The sequence below is a fragment of the Symsagittifera roscoffensis genome, chromosome 2 (genome assembly GCF_963678635.1).
Source record: "Symsagittifera roscoffensis chromosome 2, txSymRosc1.1, whole genome shotgun sequence".
NCBI classification, from domain to species: domain Eukaryota; kingdom Metazoa; phylum Xenacoelomorpha; order Acoela; family Convolutidae; genus Symsagittifera; species Symsagittifera roscoffensis.
This window is the reverse complement of record NC_087063.1, coordinates 66,437,866-66,464,650: the sequence shown is the minus strand read 5'-3', so window position 1 is coordinate 66,464,650 and position 26,785 is coordinate 66,437,866. Positions and strand designations below refer to the sequence as shown.

The 26,785-nt window shown below is 32.9% G+C and overlaps 2 protein-coding genes across 2 annotated transcripts in view; both read right to left on the bottom strand.

Moving 5' to 3' along the window:
• Positions 1-26,785, bottom strand: part of LOC134840223 (PDZ and LIM domain protein 7-like) — a gene marked incomplete in the record, with an annotated part of 361,076 nt that overhangs the window by 129,329 nt on the left and 204,962 nt on the right.
• LOC134840218 (androglobin-like) overlaps positions 1-26,785 on the bottom strand; it is a 606,395-nt gene that overhangs the window by 431,089 nt on the left and 148,521 nt on the right. The gene's annotated exons all lie outside the window — the stretch shown is intronic.

The following is a 26,785-nucleotide window of genomic DNA, read 5'->3' as shown; positions in this document are numbered from 1 at the left end:
GAGGTCAAAACTGAGAGCTCAGCTAAAAACTTTATAGAAATGTTTCCGTTTGACTAGACTTTTTAATAATTGTAGTTAGAGTTTGTTGAAGCGAGCGGATAAAAAAATTGTTTGATCTAGAGGCAATTGCAATTATTCTAGTCAAATGATCGTTTCCGTGAATAGATCAATCGATATGACGAAATTTCATTTTTTATTACTACGTTATTCTGATCGCTTCACGATATAAAAACTAAACACAAGTCTCGCGATATGTCACAATAGACAAATGCGCATCACTACACGAAAAAAGTCCAGTGGGAAGCATACTAGCAAGCTCGTCTCCATTAAAAGCAAATCATTGATGGATGAAAACATGATCGATGAAAACTTTCAAGTCATTATGATAGCTTTTAATGATCCGCAAAAACATTTGTATAAACTTTTTGAAGCCAACTATTCAAGCAATTAATTTGTGAAAAAAGTCGAGCAGTTTTGATCGCTTGAATTATTTTATTTTGAGCGTGGAAATTTTAAGCCGTATTATCAACCAGTTTGGAAAAAACCAAGTTCTTCGAAGCCGGTCGTAAAAATTTTGATTTCAAGTTGTTTCAAAAAACAAATCGGTTTGAAAAAAGATAAAGTTACAAAACGAGACATTCGAGCAATAAAAATGGAAATTTTTTAGGCAACTTCAGCTTTCCTTTTACAGGTTATTTCATAAAACGAATCAATTTGCGAAAAATTTCAAGCCAGCTATTCAGGAGCTGAAATTAAAACATTTCACGTTTGTTCAAAAAGCAAATCCTTGAAACATTGAAAGATATCGAATTAATTCAAAGGAAAAATTGGCTTATGAAAAACTATTTCTTTGCAAGCAAATTTGAGCAATGAAATTGAATTTTTTCTTTTTTAAATAGAGTGAATCCGTTTGAACAAAGATTATGTTTTTCTACTTCAGCTATTCAAGAAAATGAACTTTGAAGGTTTTCATCTGAATTGATAGAGCGAATCATCACAAGCAATGTCAAAAAAATTTTCAGCAAACTGTTGAAACAATTTATGTTGTTGATTCATAGAGCTATTGAGTTTCAACAAATTTCAAGAAAAGTTGTTCTTATCAAGCCATTCAGATGAGGAAATATTTAAAGTTATTTCTTTGAAAAAATCAGTTTGCGGAAACTTTTAAGTTTTCCAAGCAATGTATTCCAGCGGAAAAAAAATGAGATATTCCAAATCATGGATTTAGCAACAGATTACCAAAAAGTTCTAATTACTCTAATAAAGCGATGAAATTTTGAGATGCAATAAGTTTTTCATGCAGCGAATCAGATTGCAGCTAAACAAGTTTTAAAGCTTTTCCACAGCTGGAAATTTGAGATATGACCAATTCTTTCATAGGGCCGATCGGTTTGCAAAAATTTAGCGTTCTTCAAAGCAAACTAATCGAGTGCTGAAACAATCAAATTTTTGGAGCAAATGAGTTTCAACAAAATTTAAAGTTTTCTAACTCAGCATTGCCGGCGATTAAAATTTCCAAAAAACTTCAAACGGAAAATCGGTTTGCCGCTAAAATGAGTTTCAAAGCAAGTTGTTCGTGCAGTGAAACGCTGAATTGTTAATTCATAAAGTGAATTAGATTGCGCTAAAATGTAAATTTTTTAAAGCAAGCAGATCAAGCAATGGTACTTTGAATTATTTCAAGTTGTTTCAGAAAGCAGAGGTGGATCTAAGATTTTCTCGAGGGCGGGCGGTCTTTAAAAACGTTTTAAAAAATTGTCAACCGTTTTTCTGAGATCGAACAGATAGATTTTTCGAGTGCTCCCATAACACTATTAACACTGTATTTTAATTTAAAAAAATTGCACCGCAGGCAAATGGAAAAAAAACTAACAGGTGAAAAAAATCTACTCTTGGGCATTTTCTGGGAAATTTGACCAAAAAATGCGTTTTTTCAACCTTCCCTTTGAAATAATAACTTTTGTGGCTACTAGCAGAACAACATTTAAAAGGAAATCTAATCTCTAAAGTTTTTAAAATTGCTTCATTTTAAGATTAATTTTTTTATCGAAAAACGAGCGAACCAATGTTTCGACTCAGCCCTCTGTAGGTTTATGCCAACACTGTTGGTGCTATATGTAGCTTCTAATTCATAGTACCATTTAAATTATGGCAACGAAATAAAAAATTGGTGGCTATGCGTAGCCTTCAAGACTCGAGTGATAATCGCTCCTCAACAATTCGTCCAATGTCATAATTTTTCAGTCAAAGATTAAAAACGCGCATGCATGTCCGAATTTAGAATTTACAAGCTTATGGTATATAATTGTTCCTTAAGAAACTTACACTTTCAATTTGCCCAATCACTTACCAATTTGATTAGTTTGGATTCAATCAAAAATCACTGAGACCTAGTGAAACCAGTTTTAGAAAAATTCAGACATATAAAAAAAGTAATTTAATCTCAAACTAATTGTCTATGTAAATTTTGGAAACATTTAATTGCCATCATTGCTTTAAATTTAAGGTAGGCATTATGTTTGCCATAATTGTCATTCATGAGTCAATTTTAACAGCTGATGAAATTGAGATTCACCGAGAGGTAATCAAATACGAAATAATTTTTACTCACGACAATGGTATGTCTAGCAATGGATATCAATTTCGTGCTTGATAACATTGTCCCAATTGAAGAGGGCCATGTATTTGCTAGTGTGAACAAAATTTTCCCAAATCAATCAAAACTGATTCTTTAAGATAAAAAAATTTGCCGGTTTCCTTCGATGAGCAATCACGATTGAAAACCCAAGCTCTCAATTTTCTCAAATTATCAATGCATTCGTGAATCAGCATAACACAATATATATTAATATGACTTCCCAATAATCAAGGTAAAACCTAATTAAATGTGACTTTTTTTATGATACTTTCTTAATTACTTTTTATTTTTACTTTCATATGGCTTTTTCAATTTTATCTTCGTATGACGATTTGATTATTCAATCGTATCGAAAAACTGTACATTAAGTCTTGAAGACATGTCTAACCAAGACACCACCCGATTGAACAACAAACCAATCACTGTAACTGATAGCTGATCAATGCATCAACTTTTCCTCATTGTTTTTCACTGTGATGGGTAAGTGCACGAAACAAGAAAATTGCCCATAACTAGAAAAACACTCAATAAACAGGACAAAATATTTACCAATTTCGCAATTACTTACTTTATAAATGTTAACAATACTAAATTTGTGTAGGACCTCTATTATCTGAATCTATAATTCCTCTATTATCGGAATCTGTAAGACACGGAAAAATTAGCTATCTTAATTATCTTTAACAGCGAAGTGCAAACCGGTAATAAACCGCAGCTCTTGAATAAAGTAGACAAAGACGGAGTCAGCACAAGATGGAACAATAAAAGTTCCATTAAATTTATAGTTGTCAGGAGCAAAACCCCAGCAACATTGTTCAATCCAGATTCGATGATGACAAATACCACAGACAACAGGACAGGGAGGAGTACGACGTTTCAGGAGTAAAAAACGAGTAGAGACATCGTGGATGAAGGAAACGAATTGAAAGAAAGTGCATGTTTTAAAGAAAAAATTCAACACATCATTATAATTTCAAGTATCATTTCATCATTTTTTTTAAAATTCAAATAGAAATATTTTTTTTGAATATATTACTTCGAAACAATATAAATGTGTTAATCGAACAAGTATCTATCTTAAAAGGGATGAGTTGTAGTTTTGCAAAAACTACATCAATTTATGGTTTACCTTAATTTTCTAACAATTTAATTATCCTTCCGATTTAAATAACTTTTTTATGGGATTGGACTCACTTTTTCTGTTACTTTTGGCCTGGATAATCAAAACAGGTATGTCGTTAGTTAAGTGGACCGGTTTACTTTCTTGCCTTAAAAAGCAGGCGATCCCAACAGAAAAGTTCTCTTTTTTTAATAAGTAAGGCAGGTGCAACACTGATAAATCGCCCTGATCCTTCAAATCATTGATTTGTTATTCTGAAATTTTATTAAGCTGCAAATGTCAATTTCATCAAGAGTATGAAGAACAAAGGGCAACTGAAGTTTGAGATCTAGACTGCAGGTGCATATTTATCTCAGCAAAAAGGCTGAGAAATAAATCAACCTGAACCTTCAGAAATATTACTTTTGCCACTCGCTCAGTCGATTTGAAACGTTTTCCTTCTTTTATTTATCACTATTTTTTCTTTTAACAAAAAGTACCTTTGAAAAATGTAGCATTCCAGAAATGACGGAGTTAAGATTCTAATGTTTTCTTTCAACTTACGTTAATGTAACTGAACATACAAACCCCAAACTTTTTTGGTATCTAAGACGGTTGTTCAACTATTCATGAATCATTTTTACTCATTTAATCATCTTTCTTAATTGATCTGTTTTTATAAATATCATTTTAACTCTAGGACCACATCGACTTTGATCTGTGATACAATCTAAACGAGACTTATAGGGTTAGTTTCTAATTGGAACAAAGGGATCTATCAAGCGACCCCACTGTTTCTCTTAGCAAAGTATCAGAATTAAAATTTGCTCATATCAGGGCAAAAATTTCATTAATTAAAACCAAAAACAAAAATGCGATAAGTTCTTTTTTTTGTAACTGCTACCCCTATACACAAGGCTACAAACAATTTGAAATATAATCCAAATGCTCTCTGAGATGGTCTAAACTTACTTAAATTCAACTTTTTTCCCAAATGCCAAAGCTGTGAAATTTGAAAAATAATCAAGGTAAAAATAAACTTCTTTCATCATAAATTTCAGATTGACAAAAAAAACTTGTGTCATTTTCAGAATTAGCTTTATAAGTCAAACTTTTTCTGTTGATAAAGAGAGCCTGTGTGCAGTCATTTTCTATGAAAAAAGGAAAATTAATCCAACTCGGTTACTCAGCCTGCTGAAACAAGCCTTCTTGTCCAAGCCTATGTAAAATTCAAAATAATTTTCAGATAGTTTTTTAAGCAATTTTCAAAATGCATTTGTAGTACATACAGAGATGATTTTTCGAAAATATAGGAAAAAAATGACGGTTGATTTGTACTTCTGCCTGTAAATTGATGGATGAATGCCCTTTAACCCATATCGAAAAGTTTTGGGAAAAAAAATTATAAATTTTGGCAATATCAAAGATCAAGTGTAAAAAAATTGAGTCATGCGACCCAAAGATTTACGACCGAAAACCTAGCCTATATTCAATTTGAAACAATTTTGTTGCGCGGCACAACCGGACGCGCAAAAATATTTGCTAAACGCTTTCAGCATTATGAAAAAAAACATCTTCAAAGCGCGCGTGAATTAGTCCACAGCATGGTCATAATATAATGACAATTTTCAAACTCTCAGAATTTTACAAAAAAAAGATAGGAGGTAAGATATCTTTTTACTCTTGCTTCCAGGTATTCATTATCTTTAATGGCGTTTAAAATTTTGTTCTTTAAAAACTATTATTTTGAAAATTGACTAAATAAAAAATCCACCCCAAGCATATTTACTCCGTTTTCTTTGAAAATCAAAACAAAAAATTTTTTTTTCGATAAAAACAGTAATAGAACTTGCTGAAGCTAGGATTAATTACTGCAAATATTATCAAAACTATTGTCCAAGTCGTAAAACTGCAAAGCTGTCGTAAAATTGTAAAATAGTAAAATCCATAAACTTTTGCATCTTTGATGCGTTCCCATTGATGCACACTAGGGAAATATGGTTGCCGAATCATAAAGATAACAAGTTTTTCAATTTTCTTTTCAATTTCTCGTATAGAATATCAATTCTAAAGCACCGTTGGATGCTTAATTTTGTCTCGAGAGATTAAATGTGAATTTTTTCGATTAACCCGTTGTCGGAGTCTGTTAATGGGCAAACGCTGCTGAAAGTTAGCATTTTGTAAAATCATTTTATATAAAAAAAGTTTTATCTCAGTAAAAAAATTTGTGTTTTAAGGTTCCAAAAATTAGTCTAAAAGCATAATTTAATGGCGTGTTTAAAAAAAAAACTTTCCAAAGTTTCCCACGGGCATAGAAACTATTGCGTGAATTGCAAAATCAGCTTCGCAAAATCACTTGATATCAACAAGGATAAAACAAACAATTTCTTCATTCTGCGGATTTAAGGACGACAGAACTATTTTTAACCTTTGTTGCTGCAGCCGAAGGTTGTAGATTAATGAAAATACAATTGTTCTCCTTCTTAGAAATTTCGATTCCTTCATGATTTTGCTTACATGACGGTCCCCCAAAATTGTGCTTGCTCGCCTTAGTTTCTAGAGAAACAATTTCACAAGGTTTTATGGTTTTTATAGCTTAACTTTAAGGACAAATTTTGCCCACACAAAATTCTGACAAAGTAATTGTTGTTATGGGAATCAATCGACAAATGTTTAAACCTTGATAAAACATTGCATAGTAATTGAATGGCTTCACCGGTTCCAATTTTTTGTGGAAAATTACAAATTCCTTAGAATTCAAACCAGACAAAAGCAGCGAGTGTTACGTCTGTGAAATTGCCAACCGATACTTATCCAATTCTACTGGGTCGACTAGGTTGAAAGTTTGCGAGTACGTTTTTTTAAGCTTCCCTGATTTCAGATCAATCAAGATATTTCAAAATTAATGTGTTGCTAGAAAAGTGAAGTTCGTTACAGGTGAAATTTTATCTTTTTAGTACAAAGAAAACAAAAACAATCAAATCTGAAAGAATAAATAACAGATATTTTTTCGAACATAAGAATGAACTTTTCAAATGTTTGCAAATATGAAGAGACTTTTTTCAACTAAAACGATTAAAATTGCACGTCAGTTCAAAAAATATATTTTTCGTTTTGCCAGTTTGGTTTACAGGCTTTTTTCCTGTAGGCTTAGTCTAGCCAAACAAATTTGCTCGATTTTTTTGCTGATCAGTTTTGTCGAATCTGTTTCGATAACTAAAAAACTTTAAAAAATTTTTAAAAATTTTTAATACAAGGATGGCTCAAAACGCTTATTACCAAAATTGCATACTTCAATGGGCATTAGATTCGATCATATATCTGCTGATAACTTCACAGTACCGACATAAAACTCCTTTTTGTTCTTTTTTTACGGCACTTTTTTTTTATTTTTGGCCATTTTTAGTTTTTATCTTCCTTTTTTTTCTGCCGAAGTGGTGTCATCTATCCAAAGCATATCGAAAAAATTTTTGTTGAAATTTTGAGTTCAAATTGCTTATCTTAGCGTTATAGGATCTTTTGCAAAATGCACATATTTTCAAAAAAGGTAAAAAAAATAACTTTGAGGGCGCTTCTGGGCCAGTTTGATGTGTTTTAGAAATATTGTCCTTTCCCAAAATTTAGTTGATTTATCAAAAATGGACGACCTAAGTTAGCAAAAAACGTGAAGATAAAAAACCGTAGAGTAGTAAGGGGCTTAAAAATTTGAAATAAAAGCAAAAGCGTCAAAATTTGAAAATGCGCCAAAAGCGTCAAAATTTGAACAAAATTTGAAGTTCATGGATGTCAGGGGTCAAATTTTTAAAATCTTTAAAAAATACAGTCCCCTTTTGTATTTATATTGCTAAATATACATGATCAGGTTTTTGACTTCTGCAGAAAAAAGCTGGAAATAGCAAGAAAATATTCTAAAATTCAAGCAAAAACAAGACCGATGTTCAGTATTGTTTTGAAGATTATTCGATACCAAACTTCTATCGCTTGTGGTGTCGATCATTGATACAAAAAATGGATCAATGATGGACCCCCCCCCCCCCCCCCCCCCCCCGCGTCATGACCAATTGAGCTATCTCCCCCCACCCAAAAACAGTAAAACGCTAAAAAAAAAAGACGTCAGCAAACGCAAGAAGATGGTTGATATGTTCGTAGCACGCAATCAATTGACCGATTGAAGTTTATTTTATGGGTATCGAGAAAAATTTTGAAAAAGAAAAAAAATCAAATTTTATTTAAAAAAATCGATTCCATAATTTTTTTTGTAAACTTTTGTTTGGGCGACCATTGCCTCATCAGTAAGCGAATTATCAGGGTTGATTCTCTAGCCTTGGATCTGGATATTAAACATTGCTCTCCACAACACCTTAATATTGTGTGCAAACCACTTTTCATCATTTGAGGACAGAAAAAAGTAGCTTTATTTGCTTCAAAAAAATTATTGATTCTTTTTCAATTTGATTGTAATTTTTGAGCTTTGGTATTGTAAATTTTGGCCTCCCTCATTCGTTGGAGAATCTGTTTATGATTTCATATCATCCAAACTTTTTTCAAGTGTAAGTGTTTATAAACATGTCTCAAGAACCTATTGTGCTTTATCCCCCCCCCCCCCCCGCCCAAGCTAGAATGGGGGGGGATTGCTCAATTGATCCCAAAAAATGATTCTTGCAGCTTAGATCATAGATGATTGAATCTGTATTTTTGCTTAAAACGCAATAAGTTTTTTTTATTTTTTATTCCCAATAAGTAATCATAATACAAAGAATTTTAAAATTATTCCAACACTTTTCGGAAAAACGAAATGTTTATTTTCAGTTTTCTTTTCAAAATCGGTGTGACTTTTGTTTGAGTTTTAGAGTACAAGTCATAAATCAGATTTTGTTTATTTAGCAATATATATATATTCTGCAGATAAAGAGGGCCTGTGCGCAGTCATTTTCTATGAAAAAAGGAAAATTAATCCAATTCGGTTACTCATATATATTGCTAAATATACAAAATCTTTGATTTTGAAGTTTCAAGTTTTTTTCATTTTGTCCGGATAATTTAAATCAGCTCTGTAGTCAAAAAATGTAATAGACACGTTTAATGATTTTTTTAGTTTTTACGGGCCTATATGGTCATACTGCGCTGCGCGTCTTTTGTTTGCCTATATACTTTTCAGCAGTATTATTTGAAGTGTTGACATACACTTACATCACACAACAATGATTTTTGGTTTGGCAAACCTGCAGACACCTCCCAGTTTTCCAATATTGTTTCTCTTTTTAATTACGGAGCCAAAATGTGTATTTTGTGAATTGTAAGCGGATTGCGCAACCAGGACGCCCACTTTGTTATTCTTGTTCTTTGAAATCTTGGATCGTTACGACAAATTTTTAAAATACGTACAACTTGCCTCTGGATTCCAGAAACTTAAAAACACCAAATAGTGTACCTATCCAGTGCACAGTTTGGCCTCGAAAGGTTCTTCATCACTCACAGTGAAATTGTCGACAAAGCAATCGCCGCGAAACGAATGAAGTGTGCATTTGGTTGCAGCGGCAAAACTTACATCTTCTTTTGGTTTGTTGAGTTTTTATTTCTGTTACATGGACCGAAGTCTGCGACTGATGTCGCGATCGAATACGGTCGCGCGATTTGCGTTCATCGTGCGACCTAAAATCATCATCTCCGCCAGGTTTAGACTCGCAGAAAACCGCAACTCTCAAAATCTCGCTAAAACGGTCGCGACATGAAATCGCCTAAAATTGCAACATATAAGATTGTGATAGGCCGGCCAACAAGCCGAAGGTTCAACAAACCAAAAATAAATTTACCATTCCAACCAGCCAAAAATTGATTTTATTATGCATTATAACAACAGATTGTCATTGTTTTATACAATTGTTACGTAATTCTGAAACTTTTTCCGTAATTTCGATGCAATTTTGGCTTTACGAAATGGTGATTTCTAGATATGCGGTTTGTTGAACATCCGGTTCTAAAATATTTCAAAAAATTTGGCGTAATTGAACAAATAAATTTCAAAGCATTTGGCGTAATTGAACAAATAAATTTCAAAGCATTTGGCGTAATTGAACAAATAAATTTCATGGAATGAGGTTCTAAATGAAACTAATCGTATAAAAAGATTGCTCGTATATCAGCGCAAAGAATTGAATGATCCGACTGCACTTAAGGCCAATTGAAAATTTTTTTGGTTGAATAATTGACAAAACAAAATGAAAAAATAATTTTTTGATTTTTTTTTTCATTTTATCCCTATGTAAAACACTAAGGGTGTGTTCAGCATCTCAACCCGTGATGAAAGGATTAAATTGCTGGCCTCAATTCATTTTTCAACACATTAATTCTCTTCTTACGCGTGTTATAACTACCCAATATATCGCACTTTTCACGTTCTTCTCTGAAACCGCATCCGCCGAATATTTGCCTCTTCTACCTCCCGTTTCCTCTTCCTAGGCCTTACTACTCTACTCGGAGGCGCCGTTATCATCACTGACTCGACTTCTTTGTCCAGGTCCGCTTTTGCCCCCAACTTTTTTAGCCTTAAGAATTTTAGTATCTTTAATTATATTAGCTATTTGCAACCGCGCGCTTTTGTACAAAAAATGATCACAGGCGATATATCTTTTTAAAATTGAGCCTTTAATAACAATATTTCTCACATGGTATAAGAAATTTCGTCAAAAACGCCTAGTTAACAGGTTGAAAAATAACTGAACAACAAAAACACCCAGCGTGAATATTGTGCACTCTCCTCAAAAGTCGGAACAAATATCGTATTTGTAACTAAATTGGGCTATATAAATTCAACACATCGCAGTTCATTTTTATTTGCAAATCGGCCAAAAAATTGCAATTTTTCAGCTCTCCTAAAATTTTATTTTAAAACTGAGTGCACGGCAATTATATTTTTTTCAAATGGGAACAATTATTCAAAATGGTTTAGTTCGAAGTTTGGCTGAATAAAAAATACCATCGTAAAATGTTTATTTTATAAATTTTTTCGAAAGTCGGACTATTAAAATTTCGGACTATCGGACTCGAATTGTCATTTCTAACACTTGCCTTCTAGCTAATTTACCGGCATTTAGGAATCAAAATACACGGCACTGTTCGTATCAGGGCAAAACCTTGATTGATCCGTTTGACTTCCCCATGAGATGCAGAAAAAGGGCGCCTTAAAACAAACATAAAAATTAATAAAATTTTGGAAAATAATTGGAAATATTTTTTTTCGGAAATTTTCCTCCTCAAAATAAAACGTGATGTAATCAACGTCTAGGAAGTCATTGAAAAATCCAAACAGTTTGCCTTAATTCAATATGAATCAAATTAAGCCGAGTAAGGCAGGGCGACTAGTTTTTAACAACCAACAAAAGCAAACAATCCTACTCGTATCAGGGTGTTGTATCAGTGCCTTGAAAGTCCGACTGCCTTTTAGGGTCTATGGAGCAGTAACAACATGAAAAAAAAACAAATGTAATAAAATGAAAAAAATATATAAAAGTTTGAAGCTTTTTAAAATCATTCTCCCTCACGCCATATAAAGTACAAAGTGATAAATTTAGCTCCTAGTAACAAAGCACTTGTGGCGAAAAAAGCTGCTTTCGACCAATTTGGAATGATTTTTGAGACGGATTAAATCTCCGCTTACGTGTTAATAGCGCGAAATATATCTCGCGTTAATTGTCCCAAATTGGTCAAAATGACAATTTTAAACCCCCATAAATAATCACAGGCGAAATATCTTGGCTTGCCTATTATTTCAAACTGCAACGATTTGATTTCTCGTGGTATTAGAACGAAACTAACAAAAGTTAATTGTTCTAAACTGGCCATTTTCAAACAACTATAAATAACTTTACAAAAAAATCAGTCGATTCTACCGGTGAAAAAAAATGTTTAAATTTGAGCTCAAGGCGTCATTAGCCTTTCGAATGGTACAAGAAACCCAAACTTCAAAACGGCTATTTAAAAGTCAAAATATGTCTGGAGAAGGAAAAAAATCACACCGAGCACAAGTATTCTTTGGTTTTTGGATATCGCAATAGAAAAGTACTGCGTCCGTCCTTTAAACGGATTTGATTCTCTCAAATAAAAATTCCGGAGGTTTCAAATTTCACCGTTTTTACCAAGTTTGATTGCCCGGACTCTTTTAAGTTTAACTTTTTGCAGTGAGTTTGTACCGCATAAGATCGAACTTGGGAAATATACGTTAATTTCGAGTGGCCTTCTAATCCCTGCCAGAACTTGAGAAAAGAGGCCACTGAACTTTTGTTGGGAAAAACCTCAAGAAAAACACGATTTGAACTTGGTGGATCGCATTAGTGACAAGGCAAGTAACTTGAGATCTGCTCAGGCGATTGGCCAAAAGAATGGCAAAAGAGGTCGCGGTGTGAACCTACGGCAAACGCTGGAGATCAACCACGGGGAGAGCGGTAGAAACAAGTGGCTATACACGAACAATTCTTGTTGAAAGAGCTCTTTGAGAAAAAATGAGTGCACGATCGTCGGCAACGTGCCTCGTGGCAAATCCGATCTTAAGAATGAAGGGCTAGTTCATGTTGTCTTGGCTACTGGCATGCGTGATTCTGGAGGATCTTAGGTCCAAAAATGATGAACTTCGGAAATGAATCCCCGATGCTTCATGAAGTCCTGATCGATTATATAGCTGGAGTATGATGCAAGTTTATGCCTATCCGGAGGGGGGGGGATGCTATGTGCTCCTGAGGTGGCTAATACTGGCCATTGCAGGTACAATGATCCTCAGCTGCTTTCAGGCCACTGCAAAAATTGAGTTTACGGAGCTGAAAGTCATAATAATTGTACTGGTTAGGTATAAAATCATTGGAAAGGAAACAAAGATGACTCTAAAAAGCCACGCAAAATGATTAAATAGGTGTATTCATGTTATTCGTAGTGATCTCTTGATAGCAGAAGACTCGAGGACATCGAAAAATTGCGAAAACCAGTAAATGTCACAAATCGAGCAAAGTACCGGCAACCTTTTCTTAAGCACGGAGACAGGAGTAGCCTATTTCAATTTCGAAATAGCAGGGGAGTCGATGTCAATGAACATGCATGTTAAAAAAACCTCAATAGGAAATTGGTCCTGATTCTAAAAAATGCTTAGAGAGTAGCCTGTATATCAAGATCATTAGGACAAGTCGAGGGAAACAGCGGTTTTTTTGGAAATCCCACACCCTAATGCAGGCATGAGTCAACGGAATATCGAGAAAATCAGACTAGTGCCGAAAAAAAAACTGAAAACTTGAGTGACTGACGTTGATTCACAAGTTAATCTTTCATCAGACTGTCTTTGGTGAAACATCGGATAAAGTGGCAACGGCCAAGGAATTACTTGTACAACGGTTACTCTTTTAGTTTGAAGGCGGATTGGAAGGGCGCCGAATATCTCAAATGAGCATTTCACAAGATTGAAGTAAGAATTTCACAGGTAACTCAAGATAAGGTCCTTGCTGTTTGGCTTGACGAAATGAATGGAAAAGAGAAAAGTGATATGCAGATTCTTGCGGCTTGTCACGGAGGTACAATTGTGAACTTGTCGTCATCCTTTGGTTCTATTCAATGACCTGCAATCTTTAGCCCATTGAGCTTCTGGAGTTCACCCACAAACTGATCACCGCTGTGAGTATTGTATCTTGGCCAGGAATGATGCAAAGGAAAGGGTTGGGGGTCAACTAAGAGCCGAAAAATGCTTTTCAATGAAAAAAATGTGAAGCAACGACGTGTGAAGCACTTTAAAAAAATCTCGCAACTTGCACCAAAAGCGAGAAAACTTGGAAAACTGATTCTATGGAAAAAGAGGAAAGTTTGAGGAAAAACTAGGGGAGAAACTTTTGAGTGATGCGAAAGGTAGTTTCAGTTTTATTGACAGTCCAAACACTGCTGTCAAAATCCCGAGGGTAACTCCGTGATCGGAAACCTGTGGTGGAAGCAACGCGCGGGCATAAACATAAACCATAAGTTGGCCTTGACATTGCTTAGCGCAAGTGCTGTAGTACCTTTTGAAGAGCGACCTGTGTATGCTCTGGGACAAGAAACAGGTGTGCTGGATGGGGTGCTTGATCATTAAGAAAAGTTACTCTTCTCACGGCGAGATCCATGCTGACGTTTGATTAAAGATAACGCTGTTTTCTTGATTGTGTTTATTGGCAAAGAAGTCCATAAGAAAAAATGTTATCGAAAGTGGCTGAAGAATAAGGTAACTAGTGCCTGGGAGAGTTAAGGTATATCTTGAGACAGAACGAAGGCACTTCAAGTGATCCTGGCGGAAGACCGACCCAAAGGGGTTCACTGACAAACTTAAGATTGAAATATACAAACCATTTACGGTAGCCCATTCAAATGAGCAAATTGAAATAGAGTGGATTAAAAGGATTTTTAAGGTATAAAAGATAATTTTATCTAGAAAATTGATTTTAATTGGTTCAAATGGGTTTTTGCAAGGTATTGAAACATATTGATCTCAAAACAATATCTATTTCAAATCAATTTAAATCATTTTTTCTGCCACAAAACATGCTTTCTGAAAGTGTTCTCAATTTGAAAAGAACACAAAACAAGTTTAAAAAAATTTGAAGAATTTCACCAACATCAGTCAGATTTTGAGCCCAAAAATATGCAATAAAAAACCACAGAAAACCATGAATTTTAATCAGAATTTGGTCCAAGACTATGTTAAAAAATCACACGTTCGGTCAAAATAAATCAAATTTTGAGCACAAAAATGTGCAATAAAACCATCGAATGCTATCAATAAGAAACAGATTTTGGGCCTAAATAATATTTTTTAAAAATCACGGATTTGGTCATAATAAATCAAACTTTGCGCCCAAAAATCTGCAAAAAAACCATGGAACTTTATCGATATGACCAGGGGCGGATCTAGGATTTCAAAAAATTTTCGAACTTTTGTCGACCTTATTTTGAAAAAAAAATGCCAAAAAGGCGTTTTTAGGCAATTTGTGGAAAATTTTGACCAAAAATTCGCGTTTTTTCGGTGCGCGCTCCGCCCTCAAAAAAAGTATTTATTGGCGGTCGGTCGGCAAAAAAATTCGCGTTTTTTCGGCGCGCGCTCCGCCCTCAAAATTAGTATTTATTGGCGGTCGATCGGCAGGGGGTCGAATCCCTGAAGAGAAAAGGCGTCCGAAACCCCCCCTCCCCCCCCCCACTAAATCCGCCCCTGGATATGACTCCATTTTTAGCCATATATATTTTTAAAAATCTTGAATTTAGGCAAAATAAATCAGATTTGAGCAGGAAAATCTGCAAAAAAAACTACAAAAAATTGTCAATTCACTTGATCTATCTGCAATATTGGAACCTGATCTAAACTACACTTTATAATTGGATAAATTGGATATTTTCCCACTGTAAAATTTTTAATATTAACCAATCATAATCCATCTAACTAACAACCCACTTATTTGTAAGTGCTGAAATTACTGGTAATTTCAGCACCAGAGAGATTTAAATTTAACTTAGAACTTAGTTGCCTCTCCAAGAGAACTTCAGCAGTTGCAATAATTCAGTATACTCTAGATCTATTGAGCCTAGCAGAGACTAGTTAAACACCCTGAGACTAGTAGATATAAGAGTAAGATTAGGATCGGTATTAGATTAGGAAGTTGCACGAATCTATCCGGCCGAAAAAAGGATAGCGTGACGAGCAGACGGTGTACCCTATCCGAATTTACTCTATGAGTTAACCACATCGGTCATAACTCATCTGGTGCGACCATAAAACTCGAATAAGCCCTTAATAACATAGAATTAACGAAAAATAGATTAGAATTTAGACAAAACAATTTCAAAATGTTACACGATAATAATTTAATTGAAATGTCTCTACGACTCAATAGATCAGAGCCGATACTCCGAACAATACTAGAACTACCCGGTATTGGAAGAAGACCTCGGACAAGAGACGATATACGACTACGTAGAAACTTACCATTTAGTTTTTGGTAGTACGGCAAAAGCAAACACAAACTTTTATATTTAGAATCTTATTAGCAATTAATTTAGATTTTCATTTGTAAACATAAAATTTTGAAAAAAAAAACTTCATGATCGGTTCAGGCGCTAAACAAAATTACTAATGTACAATAACGATTGATAAAAAGATCTCAGATCGTTTTCCTAATTCCTGCAGTATTATATGAAACATATTTGAAAAATATTTATTGAAAAATAAAAATAAAAATTAGTAGCGTGACAATAAATAGTTAGTAATCATAAATCATCTTGTTGTTCCAGCTTCATCACCTAAACATAACAGCAATCATAAGCTCACTAATATCATTGAAAAACTAAATCTTTTTATTGAATAAATTTAAACCATTTTAAACTTAAATTCACTTAACTTAAAAATCAGATCATCAAGGCTTATCCTTGGATCTTTATAAGTTTTCTATTTCACTAAATTTAAAACCTGATCATCAAGGCCTATCCTTGGATCTAAAAGAACATTTTTGTTCTCCCCCTTCCACTTAGCAAGTTTCTAACGACCTCAAACGTCGATTCACTATCCAATCTTTTCAAAAGACCCAGGACTAATAGAAATTTTTAAACAAAACTAACCATTCAAATTAAGATAAACAGTGAAGAACTTCGGTTATTCATCCTTCACATGAACCCTCCTCTTATCAGACCCAGGATAGATCTTAGACTTAGTAAGTTTAAAAAAGTATCTAACGAACTGCTTGCGTTCTAATTATACCTGAACCTTGTGGATCGATTTACTATTCTCCAACCCTTGAACACAATCACTACCCCTGAGTAAGATTAAGTAAGTTAACACCTTAACTTAGAATAGCCAGGGAGAAAGTACAAAAACATTCTCCGGAATCGATATACTTTTCTCTCCAACCCTGAACAAAAAGACCCAGGTTAAGCTAACCAAAAAATCGTAAGGACTAACAGCCTAGGAAAATAGAAATAGCAAACAACTTCTTGCATCCCTCATCCTAAACCTTATGTCATTCAAAAATTTAGGAAAGAAACAAACAATCGTTTTACACAATTGTGAAATAGATAAGCAAAAATACGATCTTGTAATCACTCCTCATACACAAACAGTTGGATACATTAGAACAAAACGCCAAACGATTAAAAGAAGAATTATAAACAAACAAAGACAAATCACACAAAAAAGACTTTTAAAATAGAAACGCATTTTCTGAATCAGAAGCCAACAGTTTAGACGAACTATACAAATTAAAAGAATCAATAAATAAAAATTGTCCCATTCATGATCAATTATGTTTTTCCGACTCAGAAACAACTTCAAATTTATCAAAAAGAGGAAAAAGAAGAATAAAAAGCAATATAAACCCAAACCAGTACACATTGTATGATTGGAATCAACCAATTAGACACATTGATAGTTATATATTAACAGTCATCAAACGAAAAAATGAGCCACACTCAAAGTGACGAAAGTCCAGATGAAGAAGCAGTTTTTCCCTTTCTTATAGATTCACTCGATGATAGAGGAGAAATACGATTTTGTAAGAACTTACTCGTAAATTTGTTTGAACCAGGAATCAGCTCATGCAAAGCAGAATTTCCAGTTGTAAAAAGCGAAAGACAAAATATTGAACATTATTTGAAAGACATATGTAATCTAACACAACAATATGGAATATACACCATAGAATTCAGCACACCAAATACAGTCCATCATAAATATGTAATTCAAACAGACGATATTGAACTAGAATTTTCAAAAGTATTCATAGAATATATCAAAAGCATACAATATCATAATTTACAAAGAGCAAACTCCATATTCACTTACAAAGTTTTTGCAGTAATATATAGTTATATAACTATATTAGAAAAAACAGAAGTTCAAAGTATATCACCAACCGAAACATCCAAACATACAAAAGTACGAAATGAAATCACAGTATTTTCAACATTTCTACCTATAATTCGCGAAAATTTCACTAAAGAAGATGTTTCACAAAACACTAAACATGATTTACAAAAGATTTTAGCATGGTTTATAATTGATTATTTCACCCACAGTTTAGATTTAATTTCACAAGCAAGAAAAAATTTCAGACCTCAAAATACCAATGACGACACTGTTCTTTCAGAACAATCAGATAACGTTTGGGACCCTGAATGGTCTCATCCAGCATTTCTAAATATCCCACAAGCTATCTCGAGTCAAGCAATAAGTACAATATCTTTTCACAGAGATTATGTAAAAGTAGTACCATTAACCATTGATGCAACACCATTGAAGTATAATACATTTTCACCTGATACACAAAATAACAGCTTAAATTCAACAGTCATACATAATGAAAACCTCAATGGAACCAGAATCTTACAAAACAAGATATTCAAACACCATCACACTTCATAAATGAAGAAATCGTCCAAACAGCAGCAACAACTACACCAATGCACCCCAATCTGACAACAACAAGAAATACAAATACATCAATAACACAGATAACCTTACAATCAACCGTTAAACAATCGGTTGCTCCAAAATATTCTCATATGGACTATCAAACGTATAGACCAATGACAATACCGTCAAAAACACGAAAACCGTTCACAAGAAACACATTTGCAGAACACAATTATAATTATGCTCACCAACCAAGAACAAACCAACCTCCCCGACAAAATACATAACATTTAAATCACGTCTGTTCCATTATTGGAATCTCCCAAAAACATCGACTAATTCAGTAAATTTTCCAGATAATCCACAACCTACACAAGATTATAGTGAAAATTACCCATTTTTTCAACAAAACAAAAATAAACAACATACACCATATAATACAAACTATATATCATCTGATGACGATGATTATCATCAACCAGATATTTTTGCACCATATACTAAAGAATATCGCACACAGAGACTGCGACAATCTCAACCATCTCAAAAAATGAAAATTTATTCACAAAACCCAACAGATATACAAAATCCACAACAAATGCATATACAAAACCCATTTAACACACAATCTTTTCAACCAATACAACCACATAACCCAATGTTAATGCATTCTTATCAACCAACACAAATGCAAAATGAAATAGCGCTTCCATATTACCTTCAGCAACATGAAATCACAAAAAGTCAACTTTCAAATTTTTCACAAATGCCAAATGCCGCAGAATCACTAAAGATGATTATGAATCCATACCTCATGGGTGGATCATCAAAAACATCGAATAAACCATTAATGGTATTCACAGGAACAGACCCTGAATATTCTGTAGAAGATTATCTAAATGCAGTAACAGCAAATTTAATTTTAAATACAGGACCCGAACCAATTATTACGCCACTACATCAAAATTGGATACATAGACGCACAGCGTTAAAACAAACAACCCTATATGGCGCAGCTCAAAAATGGTTTTCAGTATTACCCATAGAAATAAAATCAGACTGGAAAAGATTCACACAAGAATTTTCAAAAATGTTTGATTCTGAAAGAAACAAACAACATCAAAGAGTTTTATGCAACGAAATGCGCAGATTACCAAATGAAACAATTAAACAATTAGCAGTACGAATCGAAACACGAGTTCGAAAAGCATAGTCACATAATACACATGATTACAAAAACACAAAAATGACAGAAATTTTGATGATGACCTTAACACCTCAATTAAGGAAAATAGCTATAAAAAGAGAGCATCTCATCCTTCCTCAATTCGAGAACCAGATTTAGATTTTCGAAAATTAGTAGATAAACTAGAACAAAAAGAAATCACAATGAAACTCGAAGAAACAGAAAATCTAAAACTACAATATGTTAATCGGATTTGAATAAATACTACACATATAAATAACATACAAGAATCAGACACAGACCTGATTGAAAAAATCACTGAAATACTAAATATCTACGAAAAACATCCAAACTTTAAAGGCAAACCATCCTTCAAAAAATGGTGTAATTATTGCCGACGATACGGACACAGTATTTCCGAACGTAGACAAAAACAACAAGACAATCAGAATAAACCTCAAAAAAACAAAGAACCAAATAAATCATTCTATCAATACATGAAAAAAGACCAAAATCTACCAAACAAAAATATATGTAGTAATAACAGTTCAGGAAAACCACTTCCGAGCAACTCAAATTACACAAGGAATCAATCACCATATAACTCAAGTTATAGAGGTAGATCACCCAATCGAGGAAATACACGAAATTTCGCACAAATTAGATATAACCGATCGAATAGCCAAAATAACCAAAATAACTATTCACGATCGAATTCCAATACAACAGAATTTGTTTCTGGATCCAGTTCTCAATCAAACCCAAGGAATAGACACTATTCCAATAATCAATCACGAAATTCATCATACAACAGAAATAGAAACTATTCAAATAATAGAAATAGAAGTTATTCAAACAATCGAAATCAGAATTACCCGAACATTGGATTAAGGAATAATTCATATAATAGATCAAACTTTCACAAATCAAACGATAATTATCAAAACAGATCACGAAATTATTCACAAAATCGAAACTCAAGTTACAATAATCGATACAGAAATTATTCCCAGTCACCACATAGGAATATTAACCGCTATCCTGATTCTAAACATCGATACAGAAGTAGCACACCAAAACATCAAAGACACATTAATCAAGTGCAGACAAATGATGAAACAATTTCAGACCCCCCAGGTATTGATGACACAGGAAGTAACGAATTACAACTAAATCATATAAATTGTCAATCGTCAGATACAGAAAGTGATACAGATAGTACCATCTCTGTAAATATGATAACAGTCAAAAACGACTATGAACCTATCATATGAACAACCTTTTATTTCACGTATTTATGAAAATCAATTGGAACTCCTTCACAATTACTATATTGGACCCATTGATAATACACAAACTACACAAGAAGTAAACGGAATTAACACGGTAATTAAACCCGATAAAAAAGACGAAACACAATGCTCAAACAAAAAACATATTTATCAAAATATACAAAAAGAACAACCAAGAGAAAAAATTTGGACAATTCCATTTATCTTAGAAAGCCCAAGAAACAAAGAATTTCAACCACCATATCTTGAAATTGATTTTTTAATTGACTCAGGAGCAGAATCAAATATAATTAATATTCCCACATGGAACGAAATCAAAACATTGCATCCAAAATTAACATCTCTTGAAACCTCTGGTAAATTAGCAATAGCACAAGGATCAACATTAGTAAATTATGGAAACGTCCAATTATTTCGTCTTCCCAAGAGAACAATAGAACAAAACAAAATTTTAAACAAACCATTTAAACAAATATTTCATATTTTTGATATTAATTACAATATCATTGGCATACTATTTATATCTAAATATATACCAACAATCAACATCTTAAATAGTAAGATCCATATCAAAGATAAATACACAAAAACAATAAATACTGCCCTAACATTCTTCTAAAGATTAAACAAACAACCATCATTCTTATCAAAATTTTATCCAATTTACAATCAACAACGGAAACACCTGAAAACAATATCAGGAAATAAAAATAATTTTTCAATAAAACAAGTTCACCAGTATAAAAAAAGTCAAAATAAACAACAAATTTTCATGTCAGACTTCGAATTTAAACCTATCCACAAATTTTTCAAAATTACAATCTCATCTTTAAAATATTCGAAAAACACGAACTCCGACATCATTTCATTACACGTGTATAATAATACACCATATCAAGTAACATTACCCTTAGGACTTTCAGGATATTGTGAAACAAATGCTACAATTTCACCTATAAATGAAGTAGTCTACCGCGTTAATATTATACTCCAATTATTAGATATTTGCCAATCAACAATTCTTGACGAGGAATTATCCATAAATAATATCATAAGTAATGAAAAAAGAAACACATATTACTTCACAAAAACACCATATTTTAAACCAACATTCAATATAACAAATTACACGAAAGAAAAACATAAATTTTTAACAATGTTTAATCTTGAACATTCACAAATTACACAAATTGAATTTGATAATTAGAAAAACAGCTGTTAAAATATTCAACAGTCTACGCAACTTCAAAATTTGATGTTGGAAAAATTAGTTCATCGCCACATCTCCCGTTAAAACCCGACGCAGTTTTCAAAAAACAGAGCCAGTAAAAGACCCAATTCACTTACATGACAAGGTAAACAGATTACTTGACTTTTTAGAACAGTACAAAATTATCTCACCAGTAAATAAGGAAGAACAATCAAAAGTTAACAATTTTATCAACCCTGTTATCATTCTAGCAAAAGGTGAATCACTAAAAATAGTTTTAGACGCTAGATATCTCAATTCACTAATTGACGAATCAAAATGCAATTGGCCTATTGAACCCATACAAGTTATCTTAACAAAGATAAATGGTAAAAATTTCACAACCGCAGATATGAATAGTGCTTATAATCAAATGCCACTAGATGAACAATCACGACGTTTAACACATTTTGTTATGGAAATCAACAATATGAATTCATTCGCTTATTCTATGGAATATTCATAGGACCAGCGGCTTTTTCAGCTTTTATGAGTAAAATTTTTAGACCATTAATACTCAAGAAAAATGCAATTGCATACTTAGATGATGTTTTTATGCAATCACAAATTAAAGATGAAATGTTTACAGTTTTAGAACAGTATCATAAAATACTTCAGAACAAAAATCTGAAGGCAGCTCCCGATAAATCACACTTCTTTCTAACACGCGTTAAATTTTTAGGACATAATATAGAACGAGAAACTATCACTACATTAAAATCACGCATTGATGCCATTCAAAAACTTCAGCCACCTACAAATAAAAAGAAAATCCAAGAATTCCTTGGAATGTTAAATTTCTTAAGTAAATATATTACAAAATGCAATTATACTTAACACCCTTCTATAATATCCTCAGACAACAAAATAATTTTGAATGGACCACTGAACATCAAACACGATTTGAGGAAATTAAAAAACTTTTAACTGAACAAATTTCAAATACAATTCCAGATCCAAATCAACCATTCTATGCAATGTGCGATGCTTCTATTTTTGGCATCGGCGCAGCATTGCTACAATCACATAGTGGAACAAAATAAATGAACCTTATATCAGCAAATTCACGATTATTCACTCAAGCAGAGCTGCGACTCTCAACTCTAATGAGAGAATGTACAGCTATAATTTATACACTTACAGAATATGAATTTCTGATACTTGGATCAAAACACCCAACAATTCTATTCACAGATCACAAATAATTATATTTCTCTTTACACAAAAGTCTAATCCAAATCATAGAGTTTATAGATTTCAACTAATTCTAATGAAATTTTCAAACCTACATGTAGTTTGGACAGCAGGAAAAAACCTTGCGTTACCAGATACATTAAGTCAAAATACGCCACCTGAATTATTCACAAGAAAAACTACAGTTGAAATACCACAAAATATTAATTTTTATCTCGCAAAAGATGAAACATCACCCCGATTAGAATGCAAATATGCAGTAAAAACTGATATTGATCAATCACAGATAAATAACCTTCAACATTTTCCACTCTACTTAGATTGCCAGGATAATCACTATGAAGTTGATTTACTAGGCACATCAACTTTTAAAACAATTCCATGTTCACAATGGATAAAAAATAACACTCAACAAAAAAGAATAAAACAACACTCACATAAAAAAAAACATTTTTTCAATTAATCGAAAAAAAAAATTAACCGATAAAATAAATTTATCAGGACCGCAAAATAACGATTCAAAATACACAATAAATCAAGTTTTTGACCTCCATGACCCACTTGACAAATTTCCCCTATCAAAACTAGAAATTGACAATATTTTTCTCCCTCAACAGACAAAATTACACTTGAACAGTTTAGTCGAAGGTATGAACCGTTCACTACAAGAATATCTCCGATGTATCATAAATGGAAAGGATACAAAATACACAGAATGGTCAGCAGATGTAAAATTATTTCCCTCAGCATACAATTCACAAATTACGACAACTTTAGGAATGTCACTATACGAAATGGTTTTTGATCAAAAGCCACGTAAACCAATTATGTTTACAGCAAATTCTCATAAAAATGCTCAAGGTTATTGCCAACCAAATAAAGACTCAATTTGTTATAACCTACCTTTACTAGGTTTTAATGGATTTTAAAAAGAGATAAAAAACACAACGAAATTTACCAAAAAGTAACAAAGAAATTAATACAAAGGCAAAACATTAACGATCAAATCAATTCACGCTTTACACCAGCCATAGATTTAAAAATTGGAACATTTGTCTTAATACCTAACTTTAATACGCAAAAAAGAATCTCTAAAAAATTACAACCCCTTCGAAAAGGACCATACCAAATAATTGCCAAACCCACTGACGTGATGTATAAACTTACAAATTCAACTAAAAAAAAATTGTTCAACATCGAAACAATCTATTGCCCTACTACCCAAAAGAATACGCACTACGCGAATTAACTCAATTATATTCTTTTACAGGTTTAAAAAATATTCAAATTCACGCACATAAAGAAAAAGAAATTGCTGAACAACACAACATTCATCAAGAAAATCATAATCAAACACAAATTAAAGCTAAAAACAACAAAAAAAAATACAAGACCAAAAAATATCTCAAAAAAAAAGAAAAAACAGGAAAATGATAGAAACAATTTTACCACAAGAACAAGTAGAAAAATCAGAAGATAGAGAATCATCACGACTTAGAAATCAAACACGTAAAAACTACAAATCATTCATCCCACAATCTAAAATCCCCTATCTAATAACGCAAAAATTAACAATATTTTCCCAACTTAGACCTCAAAAACCCTCCAACCAAAAATGGCAAATTAGCCTAAAGTAAAAAAAGGACCGTATTCATTTGGCCTAAAGTACAAATATTTCAAAATTACCCCAGATCACCCGACAAATAAAAATAAAGCAAAGAAGACCTCCCGAACACCATAAAATCAGCCCCCAACAAATTTTCACAAAACTCAACCCACTTGTCAAAAAATCCATAAATAACTCGACCACACTTGAATCTTGCCTCAAACAACAAAAATTTTCGACGAAGAAATCATTTCTTAAATGCTCTTCTCTCAATCAGTCAATATCTTCAAAAATACAATTTTAAATTTTTTAATAAACTTTTTCATACTATTCAAACTTTTGTTCATATTTCTATTTGATAGTTTTGAAATAATCATTTTAATAATCTTTTGCAACATTTTTTAAATTTTCTACTCCCTATATGAAATATATCTCCAACTTTCCCTGATACTTGATCTTATTCACAGGTACGATAATTAAAAGTCTATTTAAATGATATGAACAATTTTTAGTAGAACAGATATTTTTTTACTTTTGTAATTTTCATCATATTTTTATCATCCCTAATACTGACAATAAGCAAATGTGTAAAAAAAGCAATAGTCACATTCGCCTTAGCAACAATCCTTTTAATTCTTTTCATTGAAGAATACTACAATAAACATAAATCTTCCCACTAGAAAAAATCAATCAGACACTTTCAAAAATTGCTAACCAACAATCACAAAATCAGTCTTCACCGACATCATTCCAAGAAAACCCAGCAATACCCACATCTACCCAAAACCCCCAAACATCCACACGAATTTCTTTTCAAGATAATCCATACACTTTTGAAGAACGACACGCTCGCTTATCCGAACCATTAGAACCAGTTCAGCGACAGGCACCTCTAAATGAACCAACATATAATTTGTACCCCCCACAAGAATTACCACAAGACTTAAGCAGAATAAGAAACATTAGTCAAAACCAAAATACAGTCGAAATAAATAGACAAATTATACATCCACGACGAAACAGAAGTTTTCAAACCCCTAGAGTTCATTTTGATATACCACAATCACCAACACCAACTACTCCAGAAATTTCAAGTAGTACATTGCCAGAAACTCCCACTTTCCTTTCACAACATAGCACCTCAAGTATACCTCAGATTACTTAGGTTCAACACCAACATCTGAACAAATACGTGAAAATCCCTTTAATCCCCCCCCAATCCCACCGCACGGTTACCATATTGGGCAACACTCTCATATACACAAGGTGAACCAAACATAGTAAATGAACCAATAGACATTTTTACGGATAGGACACCATCATCACTACCAGAAACAATATCACTCCCGTCAACACCATCATTAAGTTAAATTTCACCGACACTTTTCCCTTTAAATTTCCCAAATAACCTCGATGCTAGATATCGAGAACAATCATCATCAAATACTCCATTACTATTAGATTGGAACACATTCGTAGCACCTCCCCCATTTTTTGGACAACATCAAGATAGTAACCGACTCCACAGTTGGGCACTCAATAGACTACAATATAGACAAGATATCAACGAAGATATTCGAGAACACAATATTCAAATACTTCAACAAAATAGTCTCCAATTAAAATTTGAAATCACGATCAAACTTAATAATATTGTTCAACATCCCTACCCATTAAATCCACCAAATAAAACAGCTCAATCGCTACCACCACTATTTATAACAACTGAAGTAATATATAAATACGATAGATATACAAAAAACACAATTGGTTACATCACATTTTATAACCCATACTCAGGATTATCATACACATGTATATTCTAAAAATAATAACATTTCAACACATCTTTTTTCTAATTTTTTCCGACCAAAACACAAATCCTTCTCCTCGCACAGGACCCCAGGATTTATTAGTAACACACTACGATTGCGAAGAAAATGAACAAAAAACACTACACAAATATGCAATAAATCAAGTATCACAATGTGAAACAGAACCACAAGCTATAGAAACTACAAATGTAATAGCAACATTGTACTCAAAAGCCCGAGCAACAACAGTCACAGGATATAAATTTACACCAACATTTTCCGAAAAGAAAGTACACTGTTCACAAGTTT